Genomic DNA, 23,228 nt, shown 5'->3' with positions numbered 1-23,228 from the left:
TAGTCCCCATCACTCTGACAAAGACCTGTGTTGTTTTTACAGCAATCCCGCTAGCTGAAATTAGCTGAAATTTTATACTACTTCTTGTCTTTCTCCAGTAAAACGTAAGTTCCATGAGAATCGGAACCTCATTCCTTTTGTCTCCCAGAAGATAACTTGGTGCCATGTGGGCGTTCAAATATTTGTTGATTGAACTCGTTGAGGGCACCAAGGAAATACACATATTTCCACTTGTATATTTTATATACCTAAGCGTATATTTATGTAAGTGTGTGTGTGTGTGTGTGTGTTCATTCCCGTAGGACCTCCAACTAATGGAGTCCATTTCATTTATACATATTCCCCCCAGGAGACTTGGAGAAGGAAGAGAGGGGAAAGGAACCAGCTCAGAAGGAGAATGATGGGTATCTGCTTAGGGAGGGGAAACTTGAATAGAGCTGTTTTTAAAGACAATTTTTGGAACTTTTTGCTGTGTAATGTACAACATAATTCTCTGTGATGTCAGCGCTCTTGGGATTGGGTATATGAGGTTTTTGGACACAGTGATGTGTAAGACAGATTTCAAGGTGAGAACAAGGTGAGCCTGAGAGGTTCAGTTATATTTTTGAGGGCATGGACATAAACAGGAACAGCGCAAGATAGATTATAAGAGGTATCCAAGTCAGTGAAAATCAAAGAAATAATTAATGGGGTTGTAGGAAAGCTGACACCTTGAACTAGATTCTGAAAAGCTCATGATAATAAGACTAGTTTGCTTTTGTTCTACCGTTTGTATATACTGGCAATTGTGTTAAATGCTTAGCTTGCATAATTTAATTCTTAACAATGACCCCATGATATAGGGACCGTTATTACTCCCAGTTTACCAAGAGGAAATCGAGACTCAGCAAGATGGAATTGCCCAAGGTCACTCAGCTAGATAAAAAGAGGACTTAAGGTTCAAACCCACCTAGTCTGGATTGTCTAACTCTAGAAACCAGACTGTTAACCACTACTGTACTTCCACTAAAGAAGGGGGGTTATTGGGACTTCCTGGCGGCTCAGTCGGTAAGACCCTGCCCTTCCACTGGAGGGGCACGGGTTCAGTCCCTGCTCGGAGAACTAAGATCCCACATGCCATGTGGCACAGCCAAAAAAAAAAAAGAGGGCTATTAATAACTACCATTTATTGGGCTAGAGAACTGTGCTGAAAGCTTTACATACATCTCCTCACAAGCAGCTTGTGAGACTGAAATTATTACATCCATTTTATATGTTGGAAAACTGAGGCCGAGGGGAGCTGAGGTTTAAACCCAAACAGGTCTCAGTCCACGCCCAGTGACCTGGGACATCACAGAAGCCTATGATCTCATCCTCCAGAGCACAGCCCCAGCCAGGAAAGCAGAGCCCCAGAGGTGAGTAAGCAGGGAGGCCTTCCTGCAGATCTGGTGCCAAGACAGACAAGTCCCACCCCAAGAGGAAAAAATAAAGGCTGCAACTCTGGTCCCTGGCTGAAGTCCTGGGAAACACACTGAGTCACCTAATGGCAGGCCAGGCCCTGCAGAAAGTGTTGGCATCATCTTCCAAGGCCACTGCCCCTCCCACCCAGCCTGGACCCAAATGGTAAATTTACCCTTCCAAGATAAGGAATAACCAGTCCATGTTTGATTCAAAAATGCCCACTTCAGGGCTTCCCTGGTGATCCAGTGGTTAAGAATCCACCTGCCAATGCAGGAGGCACAGTTCTGATCCCTGTGCTACATGCTGCAGGGCAGCTTCTGAAGCCCTCATGCCCTAGAGGCCGTGCCCCACAGAAGAAGCCAAGGCAATAAGAAGACCATGCACTGCAACTAGAGAGTAGGCCCTGCTAGCTTCAGCTAGAGAAAGCCCATGTGTAGCAATGAAAACCCAAAAACTAATTTTTTTAAATGCCTACTTCTATGCACTCCTATGTTCCTAACAGCACTGTTCACAATAGTCAAGACATGGAAACAAGCTAAATGTCTATCAATAGATGAATGGATAAAGGAGGGATGGTATATATATCTAGATATGTAGAGATAGATATCTAGATATAATCTGGATATAGAGAGAGAGAGAGATCTATGTATAGATCTATGCAGGCACACATACAATGGAATATTACTCAGGCATAAAAAAGAATGAAATAATGCCATTTGCAGCAACATGGATGGACCTAGAGATTATCACACTAAGTGAAGTAAGAAAGAGACATCATATCATTTATATCTGGAATCTGAAATATGACACAAATGAATTTATCTGCAAAACAGAAACAAACTCACAGATGTACAGAATAGATGTGGTTGCCAAGGGGAGAAAAGGTGGAGGCAGGAGTTCGGGATTAGCAGATGCAAACTGCATATATACACAGAACAGATAAACAACAAGGTCCTATTGTATAACACAGAAAACTACACTCAATATCCTGTGGTAAGCCATAATGGTTTCATAAAGACTATGAAACAGAATGTATGTATTATATATATATATATAAAACTGAATCACTTTTCTGTACTGCAAAAATTAATACAACATTGTAAATCAACTATACTTCAATAAAATATTTTTTTAGGGACCTCCCTGGTCATCCAGTGGATAAGACTCTCTGTTCCCAATGCAGGGGGCCTGGGTTTGATCCCTGGTCAGGGAACTAGATCCCACATGTCACAACTAAGTTTGAATGCCACAAAAGACCTGATGCAGCCAAATAAATATTTTCTTAAATAACTTTTTAAAATTCCCACTTCTGGTGGGTCCCTAACCCTTGACCCAGCCAGCCATCAACAGCTCAGCCTAGGGTATCCCTGTGCCAAAGGGAAAAGAAAATTCCATTTGTTGCTTTTATTGCATCTTTGGTAGCATCTTAAGCAAACAGAGCTCACCAATTATCCAAAGCAACTCAGACTCCCAATCAGTGCTTCCATCAGAATTTGGCTGTTAAGTCAACAGAAAGGCAGGACATGGGTATGCTGAGAATTTGCTATGAGGGGTTTAGGTTCCAAACCTCCTTGCCATTCCTTCCCTTGCGTGGTATGTCTGAAAATGCAGCCTGCTTCTGCCCTAGCCAGAGCAGGGCAGGGGGGAGGTAGAGTCCCCGCTCTGAGGGCCTTGTAAAGGGCTCTTGCAGGTGTGAAAAATGAGGACAATTTAGGTTGAGCCTGCAAAAGGCCTTCCTCCCAGGGCGCTGCCCCCGTTACTGGTAGCTGGAAGGAAAGCTACCCTTGTCCTCATCCAGGGGCACGAACTGATGTCACCAGAGTCTCTTTCCCCTGTTAGTGGAACCTGAGATCCTGCTGTGCCCCATGAATTTCTTGGGGCTGCCCCATTTCTTCCCCAGAAGCCTACCTGAATAGCAGACTCCTCCCGTTCCAGAACTGTCTATAGCCTCCTGGGCTTCCTGGCTTCAGAGCCTACACTCCCCTGAGTGCCGGTCTTCACTGTCAGCCCCGTCCCCCACCCCAACCCTTCATGGTCCCTACCCACACCCCAGAGTGACAGCCGCCTCCATGGAACAGCCTGGCACAACACTGTTAATTGCTAATTGGGTTAACACCTGGCAACGCCAAGGGCTGTTAACATCACACCTACATAAACAGTGTGACTGTCCCCAGACAAAAGCAGTATCTGCTCATACACCTTTGCACAGACAAGGTGGCACCAGTTTTGCCTACTCCCAAACCATTCTAATGGAATGACAGGGCTAGGAAGAAAAATGGAGTGTTTCTTACCAGCAACCTGAGCTGATTGTCATCAGGCAATTCACCCAAATTCCCATGACCAGTAAACCAATGAGTCAAAGTTACCAGGAATAAGTGATCATTAATTCAACCATTAAATGAATATAATTGAGTGCCTGACACTGTTCTAGGCCCCAGAGATACAGCAGGCAACAAAACAAGCTTAGGGAAGAGAAAGAATGGAAACCAAAAATTAAAAAACATTAGCACGTCAGGCAGTGATAAGTACTGAGGAAGAAAAAAGGAGTCAGAGCTTTTCAATATTTTATATTTAGGATGGCATTTAAGACAGCACCTGGCATGTGGTAGGCTCTTAGCATTTGTTGAAGAATAAAAAACTTGCAGTGAATAAGTTATTTTCATTGCTCTCTTCTGCTTTCTCTATTTTTTTTCTTTCATCAGAGCACTTTTATCATTTAGAACTCTCAACTTTAAAAACTCCTCTAATAAAAAATGAGCAATTAGGAATTTCCTGGTGGTCCAGTGGTTAAGACTCCACTCTTCCTCTGCTGTGGGCACAAGTTTAATCCCTGGTCAGAGAACTAAGATCCCACAAGCCATGTGGTGCAGCCAAAAAAAAAGTCCTTCCGCTCTGACTCCCTATGTTATTCTCAGGAGAGATGTTATTCTCTCCTGTACGTATGGGTTGATTCCACAGGTGTAAAGCTTCCACCCTACAATTTATTTTTTTTTAAGGAAACTTTTTTTTTCTTTTTGCCTGCGCTGGGTCTTCATTGCTGCACGTGGGCTTTTCTCCGGTTGCTGTGAGCAGGGGCTACTCTTCATTGTGGTGCGCGGGCTTCTCACTGCTATGGCTTCTCTTATTGCAGAGCACAGGCCCTAGAGCTCAAGGGCTCAGTAGTTGCGGCTCACAGGCTCTAGAGCAGAGGCTCAGTAGTTGTGGCGCACGGGCTTAGTTGCTCCCCAACATGTGGAATCTTCCTGGATTAGGGATCGAACCTGTGTCCCCTGCATTGACAGGTAGATTCTTACCCACTGTGCCACCAGGGAACACCCCTACAATCTTTTCGATGCCGTATCTTCTGCACATCTTTTAACTGACAGCATAATGATATTTGGGACTTTGGTAGAACCACCTGGGATGTCAACCGTAACTAATCTGGAATGTAAGGATTGCTTCTCCAGGGATCACTTGCCTGGTGACCATTGTCTAATGTTAGGGGAATGATACCTTGACCATTTATCATTACAACCTATTATGGTAAAATGACAGCCCATGGGATCTCAGAAGAAATTTCACATTAGTTTTCATCTATTTCTGTATAAAAACAACACAGGCCTTGATGTCCACTTTGGGGGTTTGTCTTGTTTTTTTTAAAGATCTCTTGTTTTATATGGACCATCTTTAAAGTCTTTGTTGAATGTGTTACAATATTGCTTCTGTTTTACTTTTTTTTTTGCCCTTGGGCCTCAAGGCATGTGGGATCTTCACTCCCCAGCCAGGGATCAAACCTGCATGCCCTGCATTGGAAGGTACAGGCTTAACCTCTGGACCTCCAGGGAAATCCCTCCTCTTTGAAGATTACAAGGGGGCTTGGGGGCCTTTACATGAAAAAATATTTTCCCCTCAAAATTAGCAGAAAAGGCTTTACTCAGGAGAGTCCTGACCACAGAGGCCAATTTTGATCCATAAATGCTTAAATGCAGAAATAAAACATCCCAGGTTTGCTATTAATTACAGTAGAAGTGTCTCTTCTATGAAAAGCAAATGAGGAGGGGTGCAGGCCAGGCAGAAGAGGAGACGTTAAAGTGCTGGGGGCAGGATAAGCGGGGAGCAAGGAAACCCTTTCTTCAAGCATCTTGCTGTTTCAACAACTTTCCAAAGTCTTATGTTGACAGATGGTTATTAAAACCCTGATAAAAAGATGCTAGAGGAAGCAGTGTGAAAGAGGCCCCAGACACAGAGGTGGTGATCAAAGGGTGGCAAGATCCACCCTCCACCCCCAGCCAAAGGTGCAGGCCCCACCCCTTCTCAGGCTCCCCACCCTGGTGTGAGACGCCAGCCCCGCCCCACCTGCGACTCCTCCCTCCCAGCACCTCAGGAATTCAGGTGTTTGTTCTCTGCCAAATCAGCCCCATCACAGGTGACTCTGCTTCCCTTCTCTGAGCCTCAATTTCTTCTGTAAAATGTGATGGTTGGACCAGATGACAATGTTGATAGTTCCCGTGAGTCAGAACCCACCCTGTCTTCCAGGTGCCAAGCACCCTCCTGGGGGCGCTCAGACCCTCCCTCTCCTTGGCCAGTTTGCCCAATGTGATGGCAGGGCCAGCCCAGTCCTAGATGGATGGGGGCCAGTGACCAAGGACATTCTCCTTCCTGCCAACATCCCTTTGCTGCGTCCAGGGAATCGCTGAACCTGCAGATTAAATCACCTTCCAGTGCATCTAATGTCTGCTGTATTCGTTTCCTGAAGCTGCTGTAACAAATTACCACAAGCTTAGTGCTTAAAACAACCCACATTGATTCTCTTACAGTCCTGGAGGTCAGAGGTCCAAAGTGAGACTTTCGGGGCTAACATCAAGGTGTTGGCAGGCCTGGTCCCTTCTGGAGGCTCCAGGAAGAATCAGTTCCTTGCCATTTCCAGCTTCTAGAAGCCACAGCATTCCTTAGCTTATGGCCGCATCACCCCAGCAGCTGTTTCTGTTATCACAGACTCCTTCCACCTCCCTCTTATAAGAACCTTTCTGATTACATTGGGCCCATCCAGATAATCCAGCCCAGTGGGAAGAAGAGGAAGTTCATTCTCTGGGGAAACTAAACCAGAGACGCTCCAGACCTGGGACACTGGGCATACTATGCTCAGTAGCTCAGTCATGTCTCACTCTTTGCAACCCATAGACTGTAGCCTGCCAGGCTCCTCTGTCCATGGGATTCTCCAGGCAAGAATACTGGAGTGGGCAGCCATTCCCTTCTCCAGGGGATCTTCCCGATCAGGGATGACATCTGTGTCTCCTGCATCTCCTGCACTGGCAGGCAGTTTCTTTACCACTGAGCCACCTGGGAAGCCCCACTGGGCATGCTCGAGCCAGGCTAAGTTAGTGCAATATAAAAGGAAGCAAGAGAGAGGAATGGGATTCTTGAAAGGCTGAATGTCAAATGATGAGACCCCAGCTTCCTTCCCTGATGGTCTCCCAGAATGCCAGCCTGTACCCTCTAGGCAGGAGATCAGAGACCTTTTGTTTATTTATCTGGCTGTGTTAGGTTTTCGTTGTGGCACCCAGATCTTTGTGGTGTCATGCTGGGTCTTTCCACTGTAGCTCACAGACTCTCTAGGCATGGTGTGGGTTTAATTGCCCCATGGCATGCGGGATTTTAGCTCCTCCACCAGAGGTTGAACCCCCATCCCCTGCATTGCAAGGAGGATTCCTAATGCTGGCTCACCAGTGAAGGTCCCTGGAGAACTTTTCTTGACAGAATCATCTCATTTCTAAATCCTTAATCACTACCACAAAGTGCTTTTGCCATAAAAGGTAACATACTCACAGGTTCTGAGGATTAGGACCTAGACATCTTTGGGGGGCTTTTATGCTGCCTACCACATCTCATGCTCCAACGTTACCACCTTCACAATATTTGCCATTTCTGCATATCATCTTTGAATTTTTCTTTGATTCAGACCACTTTCTAAAAAACGAACTTAGGGCTTCCCTGGTGGCTCAGCTGGTAAAGAATCCGCCTGCAATGTGGGAGGCCTGGGTTTGATCCCTGGGTTGGGAAGATCCCTTGGAGAAGGGAACAGCTTCCCACTCCAGTATTCTGGCCTGGAGAATTCCATGCACTGTATGGACTGTATAATCTATGGGGTCGCAAAGAGTCAGGGAATTTCACTTTCACCCCAATACAAAATAAATAATGAACTTTATAAAAATAATATCTATGAAATCCTAGAGTTGATGGCTAGTCATATTTTCCCTACTATTTCATAAATACACGACTATCAAGATGTCAAATGTTTATCTCTGTACCACATAACATCACTGTGCGTGCCACCAGTAGTACACAGACTGTCCTTTGGGGAACAAAAATCCAGCCTCCTGATTTTACAGAAGAGGGTAATTTGTCCAAGAAGTCACCAGCAGCAAAGAGCAAGGCTACACCCACGACTTCTTCCTCCTGTCTCTGTGGTCATTAATCACAGCTTGAAAGGATGTCAGCTTTTTCTTAATAGCATCCCTCCCTCGGTGATTCATATCATTTAGGGCTCAGTTCCCCTTCTGCTACACTCACGGATATTTTATATTTGGAAAGTGGGGTTTCCTATTGCCTCCCCTGTGGACCAACATTCATGCATCCTACTTATCAGTGCTGAGCAGAGGGTGTTTACTTGACCTACATCTGGACAGCATCCAGGTCTCAGGGAAGGATACGCTACAAAGGGAGGTCTGTGCTGGTGGTGACTTTGTACTGTGCCCCTTGGCTTGTGTCCCAGCTGCTGACTGGACTTGGAAATGGCTTTTAAGAAGACAGAGTCCTTTCCATCCACAGGGTGTGGGATGATATAATGGCCCTCCTCTTACATAATGATTGACATGCAATAAAATTAGCTTTCATTTATTAGATACTTCATCTGGGACAGGCCCTGTGATGAGTGGGTTACACATATCCATTCACAGCAACGCTATGAAGTAGCTGTAAGTGTTCCCACTTTACGGATGAGAACACCACATCCCAGAGAGGCTGAGCAAGTGGTCAGGGTCACACAGCTAGTGTGACAAAGTCTGTACTTAAAAAGACACAAGAGAACGTAGAAATCAACCTGAGATGAGGAATGCCAATGAGGAAACCAGAGAGGTTGAGCAACCTGCCCAAAGGCACACAGCTAGTGGCAGACTCAGGGACAGAATTTGGCTCCCCAGCTCTCAGGCTTGTTTGTTTTTCAGATTCTCTCTTGTAAGCTGTTATTTCTCGGATGATTTTTTTCAGAGGCCTGCCCGATCGATTTCTTTTTCTCATCATTGCATACATCTCTCCTCCCTGGTGCTTTTGTCACTCATCATTTTCTGTCTAATTGAAAGCTGTGGAGGAATCTAATGAGAATCCTAGGGTGACCCTTCACCATCTGTCCCTCTGACCTACAGAAAAAAAAGTGCTAGAAAATCTCCATAAGTCTGTATTCATTAATTTGGAATGAGTCATAATTTAACCAGAAAAAGATTAAAGTTTACCTTCATCCTTTCCCCACGAAAAAAAGAGATTGCTAAGCAGATAGTCAGTGGAAAACAAGGTTAGGTGGGGTCATGATCAAAAGAGGAACTTGTTAATGTAAATTTTAAGCCAGTAAGACCCTAAGTGTCCAAAGGGAACTGAGTAAACTCAATGATTGTACACGGTGGAAGACTGGCTAGCCATGACTGTCATAGAACATTGTATAACAATATGAGAACAAATTATGATTAGTAAGTCGACAGCATAAATACAAAATAAAATGACTGCATTTTTATAAGTATATATCTATAGGGGGGAAAAAAGAGATGTGTTTAGTAGCTGTCTCTGTGTGTGCGTGCATGCATGTGTGCTAAGTCGCTTCAGTCACGTCCAACTCTTTGTGACCTCGTGAACTGTAGCCTGCCAGGCTCCTCTGTCCATGGCATGCTCCAGGCAAGAATACTAGAGTGGGTTGCCATGCTCTCCTTTGGTGGATCTTCCTGACCCAGAGATCAAACTTGTTTCTCTTATGTCTCCTGCATTGGCAGGCGGGCTCTTTACCACTGGCGCCACCTGGGAAGCCCCAGTAGCTATCTCTAGGTGATTTATATTTTCTTTTTCGTGTTTATCTGTATCTTCCAAATGTTCTACAGTGAACACAGATTACTTTCATAATCCAAAGGAGAAAAAAATTCAAATTGCTGACATTGTCATTAAGAACTGTTGTTTTCTGAAGCCTGTATTCTGAGATTGCACATACAGAAAAGTAAGGAATCAACCACAAACCTCTTTTCTGAGCTGGCCATATGCTAGCAATTTAACAATTATCCTACTCCAGTAGAAAGATGACCAATTAACACAAATAAGTAGTTCACTGAAGAAATACAAATGGTCAGTAAACATGTGAGAAGACTCTCAATCGGTTCATTAATAACTTTTAAAATGTAAATTAAAATGACAAAGGCGATACTGTTCATTTGCTTAGCAGATTAGCAGAGCTTAAAACAAATGATAGGGGAATTCCCTGGTGGTCCAGTGGTTAGGACTACGTGCTTCCACTGCAGGAGGCATGGGTTCAGTCCCTGATTGGGGAACTAAGATCCTCAAGTCGAGAGGTGCAGCCAAGTAAATAAATAAATGATAATATCCAGGGCTGATACAGTGTGAGGAAGCCAACACTCTCAGACAACACTGGTCTGAGTGAAAAATGCGATAAACCATAGCAGTTACCATGATGGATTGAATCTAAATGTCTCCTCTTCCTCTTGAAATGCCACAAAAAAAGGCAGGACGGAAATTTTAAAAGGCAGAAACCCACCAAGACGGAGTACAGGAGAGGACCACAGAGGGCAAGATGTCAACAGTATCTTGAAAGAGGGAGAGCAGACTGGTGAGTGGCAGCTGACAGATTGTATCAGAGAAGGCTGGAAACTGAATGCCAACTGGAAGCAAGTGGGGGTCTGCCTGTGAACCGCAGAGAGGCCCAGGAACTGGAGGTAGCAGCTACGTCAGAAGGCAGAGTGGGGTAAGACCGAAAACAGGAAGGGCTGTTGAAAGCACCAGTGTGTTTACAAAAGCACTTGGACCGCACAGCCCAGGCAGTTGACCAGCCAAAGCACCGGCCCAGCAGGAGGAGCCTTCTCTGGCGAAATTAAACCAGAGAAGCTCCAGACCTGGGGACCCTGGGCATAGCAGAGGGCTAGGCTGTCACTGCACTACAAAAGGAAGTGGATAGAGGGAGGGAGGATTCTTCAAAGGCTGTGTATCAAATGATGAGAACTCAGCTTCCTTCCCCTACCGACCCTCCAAGAATGCTGGTGGCAGCCTGCCCTCCAGGCAGGAGATCAAAGAATTTTCCTCAACAGAACCACATGACCTGGCCTGTCCACTTGATCACTCAGAGAGGTCCAACAGTCAACAAGCCCCCAACTCCACACACACACACACACACACACACACACACACACACACACACCAATCAGCTTCGAGTTCCCTGGTCCAACAGTCACCAAGCCCCCAACTCCACACACACACACACACACACCCCAATCAGCTTCGAGTTCCCTGGTCCAACAGTCACCAAGCCCCCAACTCCACACACACACACACACACACACACACACACACACACACACACACACACACACACACACACACACACACACACACACACACACACACACACCAGCTGGAAAGAGAAAGAACTTTAATAAATATCTTTAGAGAAATAAGGATATTATATGAATATGTGATTAACCACATCAGGAAGATTGGGGAGCAATAATGTGGATCAAGTAAGAGTGCTGTGTTCTTACCTTTCATAATACAAAGTCAATAGATGATAACTAAAACAGAAAAAACTAGTCATACAGGCACTTTATTTGGAAATAGAAACAACTAAAATAATTGGAAATGTTGTGTGTAGTAGGGAGAACTTGGAAGAGGGGAGAAGAGGCAAGGAATTGCTATTCTTCAATGTAATCTTTGTAATTGCCTTAATAAAAGTGGATATGAAATGTAAAACAAATGGTATGACATTTATTAGAGGAAATCTGGACAAATGAATTAAAACTGTGAATATATGTATAACCTTTTACCCACCACTCAACTTGTTAAGGATTTATCCTAAGGAAATTATAGAAGTAATATGCAAAGACATATGTTCAATGATGTTTACTGCAGCATTGTTTTATCATTATGCCAATAAACTGGAAACAACCTAAACACCCAGGAGACTCATTTAATAAATCACAGTATAATCCAAGCACTGGAATACTACACAGCTGTTAGGAAGGACAAGGAAGATTTTATAAATTAACATGAGATGATACTCAAGTGATACTAAGTGAAAAAAAGAGGGCTTCTCTGGTGGCTCAGTGGTAAAGAATCTGCCTGCCAGTATAGGAGACTCAGGTTGAATCCCTGATCCGGAAAGATCTCACATGCTACAGAGCAACTAAGTCTGCACACAACAAATATTGAGCCTATGCTCTAGAGCCGGGTGACCACTAACTATTGAACCCACACACCACAACTACTGAAGCCCACGTGCCCTACAGCCCGTGCTCTGCAACGAGAGAAGCCACTGCAATGAGAATCACGAGCACCACAAAGAAGAGTAGCCCTCACTTCCCAAAACTAGAGAAAAGCTCACAGGCGGCAAAGACCCAGCACAGCCAATAAAAAATAAGTTTAAAAATGGTTCAGTTCAGTCGCTCAGTCATGTCCGACTCTTTGCGACCCCCTTGAATCGCAGCACGCCAGGCCTCCCTGTCCATCACCAACTCCCAGAGTTCACTCAGACTCATATCCATCGAATCAGTGATGCCATCCAGCCATCTCATCCTCTGTCGTCCCCTTCTCCTCCTGCCCCCAACCCCTCCCAGCATCAGAGTCTTTTCCAATGAGTCAACTCTTCGCATGAGGTGGCCAAAGTACTGGAGTTTCAGCTTCAGCATCATTCCTTCCAAAGAAATCCCAGGGCTGATCTCCTTCAGAATGGACTGGTTGGATCTCCTTGCAGTCCAAGGGACTCTCAAGAGTCTTCTCCAACACCACAGTTCAAAAGCATCAATTCTTAGGCACTCAGCCTTCTTCACAGTCCAACTCTCACATCCATACATGACCACAGGAAAAACCATAGCCTTGACTAGACAGACCTTTGTTGGCAAAGTAATGTCTCTGCTTTTGAATATGCTATCTAGGTTGGTCATAACTTTCCTTCCAAGGAGTAAGCGTCTTTTAATTTCATGGCTGCAGTCACCATCTGCAGTGATTTTGGAGCCCAGAAAAATAAAGTCTGACACTGTTTCCACTGTTTCCCCATCTATTTCCCATGAAGTGATGGGACTGGATGCCATGATCTTCATTTTCTGAATGTTGAGCTTTAAGCCAACTTTTTCACTCTCCACTTTTACTTTCATCAAGAGGCTTTTGAGTTCCTCTTCACTTTCTGCCATAAGGGTGGTGTCATCTCCATATCTGAAGTTATTGATATTTCTCCCGGCAATCTTGATTCCAGCTTGTGCTTCCTCCAGCCCAGCATGTCTCATGATGTACTCTGCATATAAGTTAAATAAGCAGGGTGACAATATACAGCCTTGACGTACTCCTTTTCCTATTTGGAACCAGTCTGTTGTTCCATGTCCAGTTCTAACTGTTGCTTCCTGACCTGCATACAGATTTCTCAAGAGGCAGGTCAGGTGCTCTGGTATTCCCATCTCTTTCAGAATTTTCCAGTTTATTGTGATCCACACAGTCAAAGGCTTTGGCACAGTCAATAAAGCAGAAATAGATGTTTTTCTGGAACTCTCTTGCTTTTTCCATGATCCAGCAGATGTTGGCAATTTGATCTCTGGTTCCTCTGCCTTTTCTAAAACCAGCTTGAACATCAGGAAATTCACGGTTCATGTATTGCTGAAGCCTGGCTTGGAGAATTTTGAGCATTACTTTACTAGCGTGTGAGATGAGTGCAATTGTGTGGTAGTTTGAGCATTCTTTGGCATTGCCTTTCTTTGGGATTGGAATGAAAACTGACCTTTTCAAGTCCTGTGGCCACTGCTGAGTTTTCCAAATTTGCTTGCATATTGAGTGCAGCACTTTCACAGCATCATCTTTCAGGATTTGGAATAGCTCAACTGGAATTCCATCACCTCCACTAGCTTTGTTCATAGTGATGCTTTATAAGGCCCACTTGACTTCACATTCCAGGATGTCTGGCTCTAGGTCAGTGATCACACCATCGTGATTATCTGGGTTGTGAAGATCTTTTTTGTACAATGGTTAGAGAACAGTAAATACAGTTTGACACAAGAAATATTGTTTTAGAAGTCTAGTTAATTTCCAGAATATATAAAGAACTACTACAACTACCACTACTACAACTCAGTAACAAAAATACCAAACAACTCGATTTAAAAATGGGCCAAGAACTTGAACAGATATTTCTCCAAAGAAGTATACAGATGGCTAACAAGTACATGAAAAGGAGCTCTACGTCACTAATCATCAGGGAAACACAAATCAAAACTACAATGAGATACCGCACCCACCGGGAGGAAGAAAACAACCACCAGAACATAAGTGTTGGTAAGGATGTAGAGAAATTGGAACCCTTGTGCATTGCTGGTAGGACTCCAAAATGGTACAGCCACTATGGAAAACATTCTGAAAGTTCCTCAAAAAAGCAAACACAGAATTACCATATGATCCAGCAAATCCATTTGTGAGTATATACGAAAAAGAATTAAAAGCAAGGACTCAAGTAGACATCTGTACACTCGTATTCACAGCAGCATTATTTACAATAACCAAAAGGTGGAAGCAATCCTGTCCATCAGCAGATAATATAAACAAAATGTGGTGTCTATAGACAATGGAATATTTTTCAGCCTTAAAAAAGGAAGGAAATTCTGACACCTGCTACAACATGCATGAACCTTGAAGACATTACACTATGTGAAATAAGCCAGCCATCAAAGGACAAATACTGTATAGGTCCATTCAAGAGAGAGTAGAGTGGTAGTTGCCAGAGACTGGGGGTGGGGAAGACTAGGGAGATACTGTTTAATGGGTACAAAGTTTCACTTGGAGAAGAAGAAGAAAAATCTGGAGATGGATCTTGGTGATGGGTGTATGTCACCGTGAATGTACTTAATGCCACTAAACTGTATGCTTAAAAACAGTAATTTTTATTTTATGTATATTTTGTTGTTATTGTTCAGTCACTCAGTTGTGTCCAACTCTTTGTGACCCCATGGACTGCAGCACACCAGACATTCCTGTCCCTTACCATCTCCCAGAGTTTGCCCATGTTCGTGTCCATTAAATCAGTGTATTTCACCAAAATAAAAAATTTCAATTTTTAAGTAGAAATTTATATACCAGTGTCACTAATAATCTCTGGGGCTGGAATTATGTAAAAATTTTCCCTTTCTCTGTTTAGATTTTCACCAATTACCACTATCAGGAAAAAAAGGTATCTAGTTCCATTTAGAAAATGAAAGTAACCTCACACCCTGAGAATGCCATCTTACAGTTTACAAAACACTTTCACAGTCATCGTCCTGCTTAAGCATCACCAACATCCCACAAAACAGAGACATTTTTGAACTGTGTAGACCAGAAAGGTTCAGAGGACAGTGAATTGCCCATCAGTAAGACAAGGAGACAAGACTTAATCACAAGCCCCAGCTTGGTCAGCTCAGCAAACTTTCAGGCATCACACCAGCTGTGTCAAAGTCAATCCCAGAGAAGCCTGTCAGAACTCAAGAAGCTCTCTCTACAGCCTAGAAAAATGTTACCTGGGCAGCTCATGTAACACACAACCAAATCAAGGTGATGAGATTTTAGGGGCGGTAGAGGTCAGATGATGTGGTTTCAGGAAGCCACCCCTGGTACCATCCTTCACAGGGACATAACCAACTTCACAAACTGACCCCAGCCTCTGACAGTCCCCCACAATGAACAGAAAGGGTCCACCAGGAGCCCCCCACTCTGGCCCTGATCTGGCCCTGACCTTATCCAAGCTGACCCCCCCAGCCCCCACCATCCCAACATACCTGGTCCTGTGTCCCAGGCCCCGCAGATCAGATAAACAGCAGCGCAAAGTGGCTGGAGCTGAAGCAGCTGAAACAAAGTGGAAATCAACAGGAAGTGTGAGAATCACCTTGTGACAAAAGAGGCACGAAGACCGGAAGTGGGTTTGGGCCAGGAAGGCTGCGGCCGGCCTTCTAGAAGTGAGGCAACCTTGCAGCCCCACTGCTCAGCTGCTGTTGAGCAAGACTTCAGCATTGAGGAAGTAGAAAAAGAAACTCAAGCCCTAACTCTTTAGCCAGAACTTCAAGCTTCCCCTTTGTCTGTCTCCAGCCCTGTATTAGAGGGGAAAGGCGAGAAGGAGAGCTTTCCCACATGAAGGGTAGGAGATGCAGGATCCCTGTTGATTCAGTGGTAAGAATCCACCTGCCAACCTAGGTTCGATCCCTGGTCCTCGAACCAAGATCCCATATGCCCCAGGGCAACTAAGCCCATGCTCCACAACTACTGAGCTGAAACACTAAGTGCCCTAGAGCCCCTGCTCCATAACGAGAGAAGCCACTGCAAAGAGAAGCGCGTGGACCACAAGAGAGTAGCCCCTGCTCACAGCTAGAGAAAGACGTGCAGCAACAAAGACCTAGTGCAGCCAAAAATAATAAATAAAGGGTAGGGCTTCCCCAGTGGCTCATTGCGTAAAGAATCCACCTGCAATGCAGAAGACACAGGAGGCTCAGGTTCAATCCCTGAGTTGGGACGATCCCTTGGAGGAGGGTATGACAACCCATGTATTCTTGCCTGGAAAATTCCATGAACAGAGGAGCATGGTGGGCTACAGTCCATGGGATTGCAAAAGAGTCAGACACGACTGTGCAACTGAGCACACAGGAGATGCCCAGAACCTGGCAAAGCACACATGTGGCACTTCAGAGAAACAATGGGAAGTCAGATAGTGGTAGCCTCCACCTACCACTTTTGGTGGCAAGACCTTGAATGAGCTGCTGTGTGTCTCTGTGTCTCGTCTTTGCAAAATGAAATGGAGGTAACACCAGTACTGACCTCATGGTGTTGTTTGGACTTAAATGAGATAACATGTGTAATTGGCTTCATATACATCCAATCATTCCCTTCAGTGGTTTGTGGCATCCCCCCTCCTTTCTGCCTCTCCAAATCTGACCCACTCCTTAAGTTTTTGGCAGGTCAGGCCACCCTGGTCTGGAGTCACTTCTTGCCTCCACAGTGGCTGCAGGTCAAATGTGTCACTAAGTCCCACAGTGTAGGAGAAGCACCACGGTTAAGAACTACGACTGAGGCCCTTCACCGATAATTCCTTCCCATCGGGCTGTTTATCTCCCCAAGGTCACCCAGGGAGGGTAAGGGCTGCGTAGATTTGTCTCTCTTTCCCCAGGAGCATCTACCAGAGCACTGGAAGTTAGTCCATAAATGTTCATGGGCTTTTAAGATGCTATGAAGGTTTCAGACTGACCTCAGGGCAGCTCAGGAGCATGTTGTCTCCAGCCTGGGGCTGCTGCTGCTGTTAAGTCACTTCAGTCGTATCGGACTCTGTGCGACCCCATAGATGGCAGCCCACCAGGCTTCCCCATCCCTGGGATTCTCCAGGCAAGAATACTGGAGTGGGTTGCCATTTCCTTCTCCAATGCATGAAAGTGAAAAGTGAAAGGGAAGTCGCTCAGTCGTGTCTGACTCTTCACGACCCCATGGACTGCAGCCTACCAGGCTCCTCCGCCCATGGGATTTTCAGAGGCAAGAGTACTGGAGTGGGTTGCCATTGCCTTCTCCGTGTCTCCAGCCTACAGGAGGCTTATGCAGGACTTCAGTTGATGGTAAGAGGACTCACCTGTGGGTGTCAGTAGCTCACCATCTGAAAACATCTTGCAGTGCAATGCAGTTATATTTGGACCAGAAGGGACACTCTTTGAAGATGGTACTTTTAAACTAGTAATAAAATTTTCTGAAGAATATCCAAATAAAATGCCAACTGTTAGGTGTTTAGATATCCTTCAGAATTGGTGGAGTCCGACCTTCTATCTTAACACCAATTTAGTCTCTGCTGGATGAACTAAATCCAAATAGTCCAGCCAATAATCAGGCAGCACAGCTTTATCAGGAAAACAAATGAGAATATGAGAAAGTTTTGGCCATTGTTGAATAAGGCTGGAATGATTCATAATACACAAATGGTCTGTTAATCTTCTTCATCATTGTAATTTACCTCTCAGTAGAAAGGCTAACATATTTCAGGTGCCACCGGTTTTAAGGATTCTGCAGGGGGGAAAAAGCCCTTCAATTTAGAACATACAAAAGCTTGTGTATCGATGAATGTACTTTTTGTTGCATGGTATGAACTAAGTTATTGCTTACATAAATTTGTAATATATTCTATTTGTATTTTTTTCCCAAGTGTATAATGTTGGTGTGGAGCTTTCATGACAGAATAACATTTTGTACATCTGTACTTTTTTCAAATATTAAATGCCTTATTTTGGAATTTTTAAGATTTTTTTAAATTGAAAGCACTTGAAGTTTTTTTATATATGAATATTACATGTAAAGCTGTTAAAATATGTATCTTCAGTGCAAAAAAAAAAAAAGATGCTATGGTAACACCAACCTATTTAAAGCATTCTGGTAAACTCCTGCACCTGGGCTGAGGTCACCATAGCAACAGTTTTGCAGGCTGTGGCAAAGCCTTGCAGGAAGGCAGGACCTGGGTGATCCTTGGCTCCTCTTAGCTCCTCTCACAATCCCTAAAAGCACTAAAGATGTGAAGTGGGGGAAGATGCTGAATGCTGTAGCTCGAGCTGCCTGGAAATCCTGCTCCTGCCCTCATCTCTAGAAGAAAGCCTGGGTAGCTTGCAAAATACATAAATCTCCCTCAAAAGCAGCCTAAGGTTTGCCACCTGATTGGGAGAGCAGCCCTCCTCCTGGCTTTCTGTCCTCAGCTCCCTGGTCCCCTTTTCTTCAGATGACAGATATCTTGATAGCTGAGATGACATTGTAAGGATCGCCCCTCACCTCTTTTTTTTTTTTAACTTCTTTTTTTGTTGTTGTTGAATCAGGTCTTAGTTGCAGCACATGGGATCTTTCATTGTGGTGCAAGGATTCTCAGTTGAGGCTCACAGGCTTAGTTGCTCCATGGCATGTGGGATCTTAGTTCCCTGTTGTTGTTCAGTCACTTAGTCATGTCCAACTCTTTGCGACCCCATGAACTGCAGCATGCCAGGCTTCCTTGTCCTTCACCATCTCCCGGAGCTTGCTCAAACTCATGTCCATTGAGTCACTGATGCCATCTAGCCATCTTGTCCTCTGTCATCCCCTTCTCCTCCTGCCTTTAATCTTTCCCAGCATCCGGGGCTTTTCCAGTGAGTCAGCTCTTCACATCAGGTGGCCAAAGTACTGAGGCTTCAGCTTCAGCATCAGTCCTTGCAATGAATATTCAGGATTGATTTCCTTTAGGATGTATTGGTTGGATCTCCTTGCTGTCCAAGGGACTCTCAAGAGTCTTCTCCAACACCACAGTTCAAAAGCATCATTTCTTCAGCATTCAGCCTTCTTTATGTTCCAACTCTCACATCCATACATGACCACTGGAAAAACCATAGCATCGACTAGACGAACCTTTGTTGGCAAAGTAATGTCTGCTTTTTAATATGCTGTCTAGATTTGTCATAGCTTTTCTTCCAAGGAGCAAGCGTCTTTTAATTTAGTAGCTGCAGTCACCATCTGCAGTGATTTTGGAGCCCAAGAAAATGAAGTCTGTCACTGTTTCCACTGTTTTCCCATATATTTGCCATGAAGTGATAATTCCTTAACCAAGGATCAAACCCTATTCCCTAGCATTACAAGGATTCTTAACCACTGGACTAGCAGGGAAGTCCTTGCCCCTCACCTCTTGTTCCCTCCAACTTACCACCCCACCAAGTCTGCCCACCTCCACATTTCTCTTAGTATACCCCAGGTCTTGTTGAGGCTTACTGGGTGCCAGGCTCTGTGCTTAGTGTGTTTTGTTTTGGACGCAATGCACAGCTCATGGAATCTTACCTCCCCCAACAGGGGTCGAACCTACACCCTCTGCAGTGGAATCGGTGTGTCCACTGCAGAGAATTCCTGTGTGCTAAGTGATTTACATATAATATCCTGCTTTAACCCTCAAATATCTCTCCAAGTAAAGGCTGTTGCTATTCCCATTTTACAGATGAGGAAACTGAGCCCCAAAGAGGTCACACAACTGGCCCAACTTTAACTTGAAGGCATTTCAGTGGGATTTTATTTCAGGAAGCTATAAACTCTCCCACCTCTATGTCTCACAGAGAAGGGAGTTTTGTAGTTAGCCTGTTCAAAGTTTTGGAAATACTGAGCCTGAGTCATCACCAGAGGGCTGACTGGAAATGCAGAGCCTCAGGCCCCACCCCAGTCCCACTGAATTAGAATTTGCATTTTCACAAGAGAACCAGGTTATTGGTTTGCTCTTCAAGATTTTAGCCTTGGTCCAAATTGAATTGAATGGGTAGCGCAAGACACAGACCCACAAGCAAAATAAGTATAGACAAAGAACCCAGCAGGGCTCTAGATCTGGGGGGGTTTGCCTCTAGAGAAAGAACAGAGACAAAAATTTAGGGCTCTGGGGCCCTCCCCGCCTCAGTTTCCGCTTTCTAGGTCCTCAAGCAAAATCTCAACTTTGGAAGTTCAGAGAGCAATCGGATGGCTTTAGAGCGCCACCTTCTGGTCATGCTAAGCTATGCATCACAAGTTTCTGCTCCAGGCATCCCATCCCAGAGCGGCGGCTACTTGTCTGCAGGGGCTAAACCTTCTCTTTGGGACTTCTGTAGTTTTTCCCAGCAGTTTATTTCTCTTCCTTCTTTACCCTTCAACACTCACCATTCGTTATTCTTGTCACTGATTCAGATAACTCCTTGCTGTCTGCTGCTGCTGCTAAGTCGCTTCAGTCGTGTCCGACTCTGTGCGACCCCAGAGACGGCAGCCCACCAGGCTCCCCCGTACCCGGGATTCTCCAGGCAAGAACGCTGGAGTGGGTTGCCATTTCCTTCTCCAATGCATGAAAGTGAAAAGTGAAAGTGAAGTCGCTCAGTCGTATCAGACTCTAGCGACCCCATGGACTGCAGCCTACCAGGCTCCTCCGTCCATGGGATTTTCTAGGCAAAAGTACTGGAGTGGGGTGCCATTGCCTTCTCCTCCTTGCTGTCTAAATGACAGCAATACAGCACTTCATGTTTGCTTAGTCCCTTGACCTCAATTCAGTTCAGCTCATCAGGGGTGCAAAGCCTAAGACTTGACCATTTCTGTTTTCAATAACATTAAAGCAAGTGGAGAAACCGAGACCTTAGAGTTATAAACAAGGCATAAAGATTTAAAACTGACCTGTATAAGAAAGAATTCACATGGACATATTTCTATTTACCTATGTTTATATCCATCTAAAGTCAATCACAGAAGGAAAATATCTAAACAGAGTATTATGCAAAAGATATAGGTAAGCTCATAACAGAAGAAATACCATTAGTCAAAGACATTTTAAAGAAATGTCCCTATTTTAAACCTTTCTTACCTTCTTTTGAATTAGATTTTAAAAATTATTGCTTTTTCCATTATCCTAATTATAGTTTTATTATTTTTAGTACACTATCATTTTAATGGTTATCAAGCAATCCCATTCCCAGAATAATGCAAGAATATTACAATTTAACTCCATTTATCCTCCTCCTGCTTTCTATTTTCATCAAGTATTATAATTTTTATGAATTTTTAAACTCTAAAGATATTATTTTTATTTTATGCAATCAACACTCATGGATTTTCCCCACTCATTTCCCTCCTGTCATTCATTCATTCCTGTATGATTTTGCTTCCACGGGTATCATTTTCATTCTGCCTAAAGAACGTCCTCTACCCCCAATAAAAATTAAAAATAAAAAAAGAACATTATTTAGTAGTATCATTTGTTTATTTAGGGACTTTTAGTGAAGCTCTTTCAGCAGTGAATTCTATTTTCAGTTGTAAACTTCTTCATTCCACCTTCATTTTTTGTTTTTTTTTTTGGCCAAGCCACCCTGCACGTAGGATCTTAGTTCCCTTGAACGGGGATCAAACCCTGCCCCCTGCATTGGAAGTGCACAGTCTTAACCTCTGGACCACCGGGGAAGTCCCTCCACCTACATTTTTTAAGAATATTTTTCTCTGAATAAAATTCTAGATTGGCAGCTATTTTCTTTCAGTCCTTAAAAGATTATAACATGTATTCTTGACATGCACCCTCTCTTGGATTGCATCATTTATCTTGAAAATGAGATGTTATTATTTTGCTTCTCTGAAGGTAATGTGTCTTTTCTTCTCAGACAATTTTTCAAAATTATCTTTGACTTTGGTTTTCAGAAGTTTTACTACAGTGTGGTCAGGTAGCGATTTTTTTTGGGGGGGTGGTATTTATTTTGCTGGAGATTTGTAGAGTTTCTTGAATCTGTGGTTTAATGTCTTTCACTAATACTGTAAAATTTGTGATCCATAACTCTTCATCTATTGCTTCTGAACAAGTCACTCTCCTTAAATGAGTCAAATTAAATGTATTTAGATCTTTACATCACATTCCATATTCTCTTATGCTCTTTTCTGTATTTTCCATCTTTCCCCCCCAACGCAGTCCCATCCTTCAGACTGAGTATTTTCTGCCCACTTAGCTTTCAGTTTACTAATCCTGTCTTCTGTTATGTCTAACCTGGGAATTCCCTGGCAGTCCAGTGGTTGGGATTCAGCACTTTCACTGCTGTGACACAGATTCAATCCCTGGTCAGGGAACTAAGATCCCATAAGCCACACAGTGTGGCCAAAAAATAATCAACAACAACAATAAAAATAGTAACCTGTTGTTAAACTCATCTATAGAGTTGTGGTTTTTTTAAGGAATTATATTTTTCGATTCTAGAATTTCTACTTAGTTCTTTCTAAAAAAATTGTTTCCAGTTCTCCATCTACTTTCTTGAATGTATTGGGGACAGTGGGGGTAAAGACCAATTTATAATACCCAAGCAAGGTGAGTGAGACAAGAGGCAATTTCAAATGCTACTGGAGGAAGTTTAAATTGGCACAGTTTATGAAAGGGAATTTGACAATTTTTACCACGTCTTTGAATTATATTATACTTTGACTCCTCAGTTCCATTTCTAATAATTATTTAAAGTGTGAAACAGAAGAAAGGAAACCTCTTTTTTTTTTTTTTTGGCTGGCCTGCAAGGCCTCAGCAGCAAAAACTCAGGTCCTAACCTTTGGACTGCCAAGGAATTCCCAGGAAACCTCATTTAAAATGAAGCTGAGGGATTTCCCTGATGGTCCAGTGGTTAAGACTCCCCACTTCCACTACAAGGGGCATGGGTTGGATCCCTGATCAAGGAACCAAGATCCTGTATACCCTGTGGTGTAGCCAAAAGCTATTAAATTAATTAACTTAATTAAATGAAGTTGGGTGGCCAGAAGGGAGAACTCACATGCTACCACTCCACATCAATTACAGACCCCAATAGGAAGAATTTTCCTTGGCCAGCAACCAGCCCAGCCAATGGGAAGTGCCCACCAGCCTGACTCTTCTTTTCCCCCAATGGACTTTCTTCAAATTAACTCCTCCCAACTGCCTCCTTTTGCTCTACAAAGTAACATTCCTCTCCTTTGTTGGACTTGCCTATGACTTTTGCTATAGCTTTCTTGCCCCAAATTGCAATTTCTCTACTATTCTGGAAAAAAGAAAACAAAAACTTTTTTTT

At 43.8% G+C, this 23,228-nt stretch overlaps 1 protein-coding gene and 1 pseudogene across 1 annotated transcript in view; one reads left to right on the top strand and one right to left on the bottom strand.

Annotated features, from left to right (window-relative positions):
- NDEL1 (nudE neurodevelopment protein 1 like 1) overlaps window positions 1-15,552 on the bottom strand; it is a 51,025-nt gene extending 35,473 nt beyond the window's left edge. The window contains exon 1 of the mRNA XM_019981075.2: window positions 15,468-15,552. The gene's annotated coding sequence lies outside the window, so the exon portion shown is untranslated. The remainder of the gene's footprint in view (window positions 1-15,467) is intronic.
- Window positions 15,553-17,114: 1,562 nt separating this feature from the next.
- Window positions 17,115-17,626, top strand: LOC139177543 (ubiquitin-conjugating enzyme E2 B pseudogene; annotated as a pseudogene).
- The last annotated feature ends 5,602 nt before the right edge of the window (window positions 17,627-23,228 follow it).

Source organism: Bos indicus, chromosome 19, assembly GCF_029378745.1.
Source record: "Bos indicus isolate NIAB-ARS_2022 breed Sahiwal x Tharparkar chromosome 19, NIAB-ARS_B.indTharparkar_mat_pri_1.0, whole genome shotgun sequence".
Classification (NCBI taxonomy): domain Eukaryota; kingdom Metazoa; phylum Chordata; class Mammalia; order Artiodactyla; family Bovidae; genus Bos; species Bos indicus.
This window is presented reverse-complemented; position numbering and strand designations above follow the sequence as displayed.